General features: G+C 44.0%; 1 long non-coding RNA gene across 1 annotated transcript; it reads left to right on the top strand.

The window, feature by feature from the left end:
- Positions 1-2,193: 2,193 nt before the first annotated feature.
- LOC122215789 lies at positions 2,194-9,302 on the top strand. Its single transcript, XR_006200529.1, has 3 exons — positions 2,194-2,410; positions 3,220-3,389; positions 9,263-9,302. It is a non-coding gene; the product is annotated as an uncharacterized LOC122215789 (long non-coding RNA).
- The last annotated feature ends 466 nt before the right edge of the window (positions 9,303-9,768 follow it).

The raw sequence follows: 9,768 nt of genomic DNA, 5'->3' as shown, positions 1-9,768 counted from the left end.
CTCTGGGGATCCTCTCTTCTTCCAAATGAGGAAGCTGAAAGGAGGCACCTTCTAGCTTGATTATATCCCGAGTCAACCATCTTTCTCAGGTATAATGAGCAACAAGCCAGCTGAGAGAAATAACGGAGCATGAGTTTTGCAGCAGATCTAGGTTCGAATCCAACCCCTGTCACTTACTAGCCATGAGACATTGGACAAGTTACTTAAATTTCTCCAGGGTCCTGGTTTGGATTCCCTGGAAACAGACCTTGAGGCCCTTAAGAATTTTCCCAATCACAGGGCAAGGGAAGTTGGTTCTTTATCAGCAATTGATGGAGGGCTGCTTGGGGGCAGGGAGAGCATTGATTCCTTGGCCCTTCTGGTTGTTTCCCTTCCCTACCCCTGCCCCCATATGAGTAGGACAGACTCTGGCAGCTAGAGAAAACCCTCAGGCAAATAACTGTTAAGTGTGGCAGTTGAAAATCTAACCCTGGGCCCAGAAATGGTAAAGTGCAAGGGGAGATAGCCAGAACCCAGACTATATATGCCACACCCAGCTGCATTTCCACTATCTCTAAAACCCGCCTCACAGGGCCTGCACATAGTGGCCCTTCAGCCTATAGAAGCTCTACTATTACAGCAAGAATAGGGTGGGGTAGTTGCAAGAAGTGTGGTGAACCAGATAATTACCTCTCCAAAGAGGTCCACATCGTAATCCACAGAACCTGTCAATATACGACCTTACATGGGAAAAAAAGGGACTTGGCGGATGTGATTAAATGAAGGATCTTGAAATAGAAAGGTTGTCCTGGATTATCCAGCTGGTTTCAATATCCTCCCTCCTTGTAAGAGGGAGGCAGGAGGGTCAGAATCAAAACAGAAAATGTGGCTTTGGAAGCAGTGGGGCCAGGAGCCAAAGAATGCAGGCGGCTCCAGCATCTGGAAAAGGTGAGGAAACAGAATCTCCCCTGGAGCCTGCAGAAAGAACACAGCCTTGCCGATCCATGGTAAACTTCTTTTAAATGAATTAAACAAGGAGGCCTTTTGCTGGGTGGTCCTAATACCTCAGCAGTCTGCTGTAAACAAGCCAAAAGCTAAACCTGTACATGCCTCAAGGTTAGAGAATTGAAACCAATTGTAGTCAGCTAGACTCTCTCAAATAAGTCAAATGCTGAAGTCATAGCCAATCAAATGATGTTCTTGCTTGCTTCCACCTTGGCTTTGTAAAAGACTCTCAGTTCCTATCAGTACAACGCTTCTACGAACTTCTGGTTTGGCACGGCTCAATTCGAATCCATTTTTGCTCTAACTCTTAACATTTCAATACGCCCCAGGTTATCTTTCCTGACCTGCAGAGACGTAAGATGATAAATCTGTGTTGGTCGTAGCCACCAAGCTCATGGCAATTTGTCACAGCAGCCATCGGAAACTAATACAGAAGAGTACACCAGGGATAAGAATAACTAATGGGAGGGGTGCCTGGGTGGCTCAGTTGGTTGAGCATCTGACTTCGGCTCAGGTCAAGATCTCACAGTTCATGAGTTTGAGCCCCATGTCGGGCTCTGTGCTGACAGCTCAGAGCCTGGAGCCTGCTTCGGATTCTGTGTCTCCCTCTCTCTCTGCCCTCCCATGCTTGCACTTTGTCTCTCTCCAAAATAAATAAACATTTAAAATAAAAAAAAATTTAAAAAGCTAACACACAATAATACTTCCTATGAGCTGGCACTAAGTGCCATGGGTATCTTGACTCCTTTCATTCTTAAACCAACCATAATATATTTGCTACATGGACTGTAATTCACTTTGCCATATTAAATGTCCTTTTATACCTCTTCTTTTCTATAGCTTAATGATAAAAAGCTTTACATTGTTATCATTATGGGTTTCCTAATGCACTCAACCAGTTCTCCTCTGGGAAAATATCTGATGGCAGAAACTTCCTCTCTCTGACAACCAGAGAGTGGAGGCTGACACGGTTCCACTGGAGGCAGGTTGAATAAAAATTGGCCTCGGTGCCTTTAAGTCCCCCTGATTACAAACAGATGCTTTTTATCCTTTGCAGTTTGGTCTGGCTTAGTAAAGCTATTAATCATTAAAGGAAGGGTCCATGCTACTTTCACAGTAGAAGGTGCAGCTTGGGCTAAAATCTTCCTTCCATCATCTCCCTTGATGAAGTTTCCAGATTGAAGCAATGGAAATATCAGTGGTGTGGTATTCCTGGAGTTCATTCTCTTGGCTCCCCAGGGAAAGCTAGACTTGGCTTCGGGTTGTTGCAGCATAAAGTTTCTCACTCAGCAGGAAAATCCACCAGAGACTCAGGCCAGCGACTGTATTGCTGGGAATATAAAAGCACCATGCATATAACAATGAAAGGTTTTGTATTATGGGAAAAGTCCTGGAGCTTGAAGAAAGAACTTCTGTTAATTTGCAGGTCAGTATGCTATTATATTAGACCTTCTCTCTCTCTCTCTCTCTCTCTCTCTCATTGTTTCCCACTTATTTCTAAATAGTGCTACAAATAAAGGGGGGGGGGCGGGAAGGCAACTGGGCTACCATTTCATTAAGAAAGAAAGAATTATTAACACAAAGGCTTTGAGGTACAGATTAGGAAACCGTAAAGAGAGAAACAAAGGTTTGTTGACTATAAATCTTCCTTGGGTTTTATGGAGAATTCAGATTCTTGAATCTTGAATTCTCACCTGGATTATTGAATGGTTCTCCTACCTGTTACATCAGCTACCTTCCTTTTTCGGCTGCAAATTCCTCAGGGTAAGCCCCCAGTCTCCTTCCTTTATCTTTGATTCTCCCAGTCCCAGGTGGTTCCAAATGCATAAATGGCATTTGCTGTTTACTGAGTGGAATGACAAGCTGACCTACTGTATATATTCATACATGAGTAAATAAAGGTCACATGTTGAATTATTCCAGGTGGTAGCTGAAAACCCAGCCCAGAGTCTGAGTGAGCTCAGGGACCACCTTGCTGTGATCCCTGAACCTTACCCACCCCTTTCTCCAGGACTCCCCAGCAGCCCTACTTTGGTGACTTCATTCCCCCCATGCTTAGTCACCGCAGTGCAATTCAGTAAGTATTTTTCGTGCTCTGGTGGAGACGCTAAAGTATGGTGATAGCCACACCGTTACGCAGTTCACACACAGCCTGCACGAAAATGCTCAACTCCAACACTCAAATGACACCGCAGTTGTATACGGGTCCACTCCATGGTGTTTCTGCCTCCACAGGTAAACCACTCCCAGAACACTAGCAGGAAAGATGGGTCCGTTAAAAGGAGGAGAGCAAAACAAAGGAATGAGGACTAGTGACACAGGAAATCCTACCATGGAAAGGGATTAACCTGGAATTCAAGGGGGAAGGAAAAACGCTTTCTCCTTAAACCCAAAGCATCTTCAAGGTAAAAGTGGCTCTTTCTGTTTCCAGGGAAGGCTGAATGAAGGTCACTGAAGATGGGGGTGGGGTGTGGGGGCCTTTGTGAGGCCCGGGGGCAGTGGCACACGGTAATTGTAATGGATGCTCTGGTGTCTTGTCAAGATCTCCACTTCAGGACCAAGATATTCACCCCCTCAGTTGCCAGGAAGGTTGGGCCCTGGTGGGGCCTTGACCAAGGCTACATGACCTTCCTGGGGGTAGTCTGAGTGCAAAGACTGGTTGTCTCAAGTCAAAACAACTCTGAAGGCCCACCCAGCTCCGGAGCTCTGAGTGGGTTTGCTCGAGGCCTGTAGAGTGACAGCATCACAGCCCAACTTCCCAAGCTGCCCGAACCTTCCTCCCTTTCTCCCTCAAAGGTCTTATGTCCCCCCAAAAGCACTCCTCACTGGACTTCCTCCATGCAGCTCTTTATCTCAGAGTCAGCTTCCCTGAAACCGGAAGGAGGCTGCCAGCGGTGCTAAGTGTGCTAGGACCCTATTCTCAGCTGTGCCAGCACCTGGGGGAGGGACAAGTTTTCATAAGAGAATGGCCGCACTCTGCATCTCAGGGGACAGGGGGTGAGATGAGAAAAGTCTTCTGAAAATCTATGTCTCCGCCTTCTACCTCACCTCCCTCTGGTACATAGGTTAAAGGATGTCTGCATTAGCCAACAAAGAATGTGTGACCCCCCCTCGAAAGTCACCAGGCATTTGTTGTGTCTAGGCCAAGGCCCTGGTGTCTTCCTCTGGGCTCACGCCTGCTATCTCATGTGTCTTGGTGCACCCTCTTTCTGGAGTCCACTGTCCTCATGTTTCCCTTGGCACCTAAGTAAATTCCCAGGGTTATTGCCAGAATTCAAATAAACAACCCTGACCTCAGCCTGAACTAAAGGGGAAAAAAAAAATCAATAACCTCAGATAACCTTTTCTCCTCATTTATGGAACACCGACCTTTCCAGCACATGGCCCAATAGGACTGTGTCGTAAGATATTTATATTCCCTACTCACAAGTCTTGAACTAGAACCTCATAACCAGCCAAGAAGGACATGTCAGGCCCGGTGATTTATGTTGTGGTGCTGACAGATCTCGTAAGTGGGAGATGGCCTGTCTGACATGGACACCTGCCAACCAACTAGATGCCAGCCAGTCCTAACAGATGCCTGTAAACAAGCTGCACTGGATTGTACTGGCAGGGTTCTACCCTGCAGAGCCCTGCATCCCTGACTCTCCTCCATAAAACATCAGTGGTGGGTGCTGTTTTAGCCAGGTTCCTCCAAAAAAGCGCAATCTGAGAGAAGGCTGTGCGTTCAGGTAGTCTTGTTTGGGAGATGATCCGAGGAAGCAGGAGTGAGGGGTGGGGAGAACGAGACAGGGAAGGGGGGAAAGCCAACACACAGACTGTGTTAAGGAGCTGGTTACCGCTGTGGGCAACCGAGGCTCAATACCAACTGGACTGGGATCTTCTTCTTCTCCTTTTTAAAAATGTTTATTTATTTATTTTGAGAGCGAGAGAGAGCATGAGCAGAGGAGATGGGCAGAGGGAGAGAGAGAGGAAGAGAGAGAATCTTAAGCAGGCTCCACGTTCAGCTCAGAGCCCAATGCAGGACTGGATCCCATGACCACAAGAACATGACCTGAGCCGAAATCAAGATCAAATCCGATGTTTAACCAACTGAGCTACCCAGGCACCCCCAACCACTCGAATCTTCTGAAGAACCATGAAGAAAGCACATCAGAAGTGTTCCACCAGAGGATGGAGGCTGTGGCAGTTAACCCTTGATTCCATCCCCCATTAGATGAATATTGCTCCCTCCCTGAGTGTTAACTCTCTTGCACTTTCTAGTTAGCTGAATTTGCCCAAGTGATCTTCCACTGTCTTAGAGAAAGCAGAGAGCTGTTTCTATGGAAACTTTATAAAGGATGCTGGCAAAGCATTCAAACTGACTATCAAAGGTGTGCTAAAATCAGGTGAGTTGAGAAGATGTGGCATAGGACATCACAAACATTTGCTACAAATGTTTAATAAAGGTACAAGGGGCGCCTGGGTGGCTCAGTCAGCTAAGCAACCGACTTCTGCTCAGGTCATGATCTTATGGTTCGTGTGTTCAAGCCCTGTGTTGAGCCCTGTATTGACAACTCAGAGCCTGGAGCCTGCTTCAGATTCTGTGTCTCCCTCTCTCTCTGCCCCTCCCCTACTTGCAGTCTGTCTCTCTCTCTCTCTCTCTCTCAAAAAAAAAAAAAAAAAAATATATATATATATATATATATGTATATATATAATTTTAAAAAGGTACAAATGAAGTGCACAAAGATGGGTGGCCACACCCCTTTAAATCTTAAATTATGAGAGAGAACATATGCTTCCTGTCTTCCCAGCATTCCTTCCTTTGGGGAGTCACCTTTCTTTTCATCTCATTGTGATTGTGTTCGTTCTATGTGGTATGCAGAGTAATGGACCCCAGAGATATCCATGTCATAATCCCTGGAACCCATAAATACATTAGATTATGTGGCAAAGGGGAATTAAGGTTGTAGAAAGAATTAAGATCACTTATCAACTGACTTCAACGTGGAAGATGACCCTGGATTATCCAGTGAGCCCAATGTAATAACAAGGGTCCTTTTTTTTTTTAATGTTTATTTACTTATTTTGAGAGAGAGAGAGAGAGAGAGAGCATGATCAGAGAAGGGGCAGAGAGAGAATAAGAGAGAGAATTCCAAGCAAGATTCATACTGTCAGCACAGAGCCCAACACAGGGATCGATCTCATGAACCATGAGATCATGAACTGAGCTGAAATCAAGTCACTGACTGAGCCACCCAGGCATCCCTCTTTTTTTTTTTCCTAAATCACAGGGGTCCTTATAAGTGGAAGAGGGAGATAGAACTTGAACCAGAAATATGACAGCATAACATGGATGCTATTGGCTTTGAAGGTGGAGAAATTAGGCACAAGCCATGATGTGCAAGAGGTCTCTGTAAGGTGGAAAAGGCAAGGAAATGGATTCTCCTCTAAAGCCTTAGAAAGGAAATCAGGCTGGCCAGCACCCTGATTTTAGCCCACAGATTCCCATTTTAGACATCTGACTTCCAGAACCATAAGGTAGTAAATTTATGTTATTTCAAAGCACTAGGTTTGTGATAAATTGTTATAGCAGCGATGAGAAACTAATGCACCCCATCTGCTTTGATGAGGCCTACTGGGCCAATTTCTCACCCCATGGGTGGGATCATGACCGAGTCATCCATCTGCCAGGCCACAGTGATTCATTCAAGATCAAGCCCATGATCTAGGCAAGACCAGGCCTCTCCCAGTGCTAATGGGAAAGATACATCCTTAACTGGGATATGTTATGGCCTCCATTGTCCTTCCACTTATAAAGACCCTGTGATTATACATAGACCACCAAAATTGTGGCAAAAGGGGTAAAAGCCTGGAGGATGTCTGCCTGTGGGAAGGTTTCAAGAGCCTAGCCTGGAAGCAATGCACTTCACATCCACTAACCTTCCATTAACCAGAGCACAGTCCCGTGGCTCTGCTCCACTGCAAAGGAGGCCGGGAAAAGTGGTCTGTAGGTCCAAGGAAGAAGAGGAAAAGAATTTCAAGAACAGCTAGGCATTTCTGTCTCATAAACTTGCCCTGAAATCCCTCCATTTCTAATCTAACTGAAATTTATATTCATCCCTATATTCACCATGAACATAACTACTTATTTGAATATGTGTGCTCAAATTCTACTTTTCCAGAAAGAGCCCATGGTGACCACCTTCTCTTCAGCTCCTAGATCTAGAGTATTGGGTGTCAATTTTTTTGTTTTTACAGTGTTTATCAAGGAGGAGAGAAGGGCAACTGTTGAGGGTAAGAGAGTGCTATCAGAAAACCCGAGGCATTTTTTCCACCCACACATGCATTCCCCCACAGATAGCGTATCTGTTCCCAAGGAAACCTGGCTCTGACTCAATGAGGCTCAGTGCCAGGGTTAACCACAGCTGTTGATGGGGAAGAAGGACCGAGAACTATTGATGTGCATTTATCACTCGGGCATGCAAATCTGGTCGGAACTTTTACTTGTACGAATTTATTATCAGATAACTTTGTATAATGCCACAAGTCAGATCATGACCCTTTGAACACAGCCATGTTCAATAAAGCCAGCTATAACTGCAACTAGATACATGTCAGATTATACTTTTTACCCTTTCTTTTTTATTTTTGCATGGACTCACGGCAGGCCTGGTGAAGTGTGGGGACCTCCTTCTTAGAATAATGTTCTGAGGGGCACCTGGGTGGCTTGTCGGTTAAGCATCCAACTCTTGATTTCCACTTGGGTCATGATCTCACAGTTCGTAAGATTAAGCCTCACATTGGGCGCCACTCTGACAGCCTGGACCCTGCTTAGGATTCTCTCTCCCTCCCTCTCTCTTTGTCCCTCCCTGCTCGCTCACTCTCTCAAAATAAATAAACTTAAAAAAAAAAAAAAAAAGAAAAAGAAGAATGTTTTGAAATTCATAAAACAGAATACATAAGGGTACAAAGGAAACCAATTATACTGAAATGCACTTACCAAAATATTTAAAAATAAACATGTTTGTTATATATGCTTCTTTATTAATGCATGAAATATCACAATCTAATTGCAGATCTGGAAACCAACGTTTTGGAGTAGTGATGAGTTTGCAATCTGGAAATCTCTGTGTATTTTACTAGGGATAAAGTCATAATTCCTGCCAATGGCACTGTGATTTGTTTCCCATATTCATCATTAAAAGAAAAGGACAATTTTAGTTCAAAGTTTGTGAAAATAGAAGTAACTTTTCTTTCTATCCAAGTTTATGGACCTTCTGAATCTTACCCGTAGACTCCTTAGGAACCATGGACCCCTAGATTCAAAAGTCCCTATTGAAAAGCAAGGCCACATTTTTAAACACAGACTACAGAGGTAACTCATACCTGCAACCCACCTTTTTGGCCTCATGCCCACACTGGACCCATTTTCCCCAGGTACTCTACCCTTGAGCACAGCCAGCTAATCAACATTCACCCTCACTCAGCACAACAAATCTAGCGTTTATCATTATTAAGGGCTGACCAGGCAACAAACCCCCTTTTTTAAAAATTATTTTTTCTTTCCATTTAAGTTGCAGCAAAATATACATAACATAAAAGGTACCATCTTAAGAATTTTTAAATGTACAGCTCAATGCTATCAAGTATATTCATGTCATTGTGCAGCCATCACCGCCATGAATCTCCACAGCTTTTTTCATTTTGCAAAACTGAAGCTATGTGCTATTATATAATAAGTCTCCATTACCCTTTCCCTCATCTCCTGGCAACCACCATTCTACTTTCTTTCTCTATGATTTTGACTGCTCTAGATAACTCATATTAAGTGGAATCATACAGTGTTTGTCTTTTTTTTTTTAATGCTTATTTATTTTGAGAGTGGGCATGCATGCACAATTGGGGCAAGAGCAGAGAGAGAGAAGAGGGAGAATCCCAAGCAGTCTCCATGATCAGCATGGAGCCGGACATGGGGCTCAGTCTCACGACCATGAGATCATGACCTAATCCAAAATCAGGAGTCAGACACTTAACCAACTGAGCCACCCAGGACCCCCAGTATTTGTCTTTCTTGACTAGCTTATTTCATTTTGCATGATGTCCTCAAGACACATTCATATTGTAGAAGGTGTCAGAATTTCCTTCCTTTTTAAGGCTGAATAATATTCATTTGTATGTATATATCACAATTTATTTATCCATTCATCTGTCAATGGACATTTGAGTTGCTTCTACCTTTTGGCTATTGTGAATAATACTGTTATGAATATAGGTATACAAATATCTCTTTCAGATCCTGCTTTCAATTCTTTGGGGTATATACCAGAAGTGGAATTGCTGGATTATATGGTAAGTCTATGTCTAATTTTTTCAGGAACTGCTATACTATTTTCCACAGTGGCTGTACCATTTTACATTCCCATCAACAGCGTATAAGGCTTCCAATTCCATCATGCCCTTTCCATACGTTGCTATTTTCTGGGGTGTTTTGTTGTTTTTGGTGGTGATGGTGGTTTTTGTTTTTTATAGTAGCCACAGAAAATGGGTATGAGGTGGTTTTGATACACATTTCACTAATGATTAGATGAAGAGCAGTTGTTTTTCTTTTTTTTAAGTTTATTTATTTGTTTTGGGAGAGAGAAAGAGCAAGCGAGGGAGGGGCAGAGAGAGAGGGAGAGACAGAATCCCAAGCAGGCCCTGCACTGTCAGAGGAGAGCCCAACGCAGGGCTCGAACCCACAAACTGTGAAATGATGACCTGAGCCAAAATCAAGAGTTGGATGCTTAACCGACTGACCCA

Source organism: Panthera leo, chromosome A3, assembly GCF_018350215.1.
Source record: "Panthera leo isolate Ple1 chromosome A3, P.leo_Ple1_pat1.1, whole genome shotgun sequence".
Taxonomy (NCBI): Eukaryota; Metazoa; Chordata; class Mammalia; order Carnivora; family Felidae; genus Panthera; species Panthera leo.
Note: the sequence above shows the minus strand (reverse complement) of the source record. Positions and strands in the feature narration are given on the sequence as shown.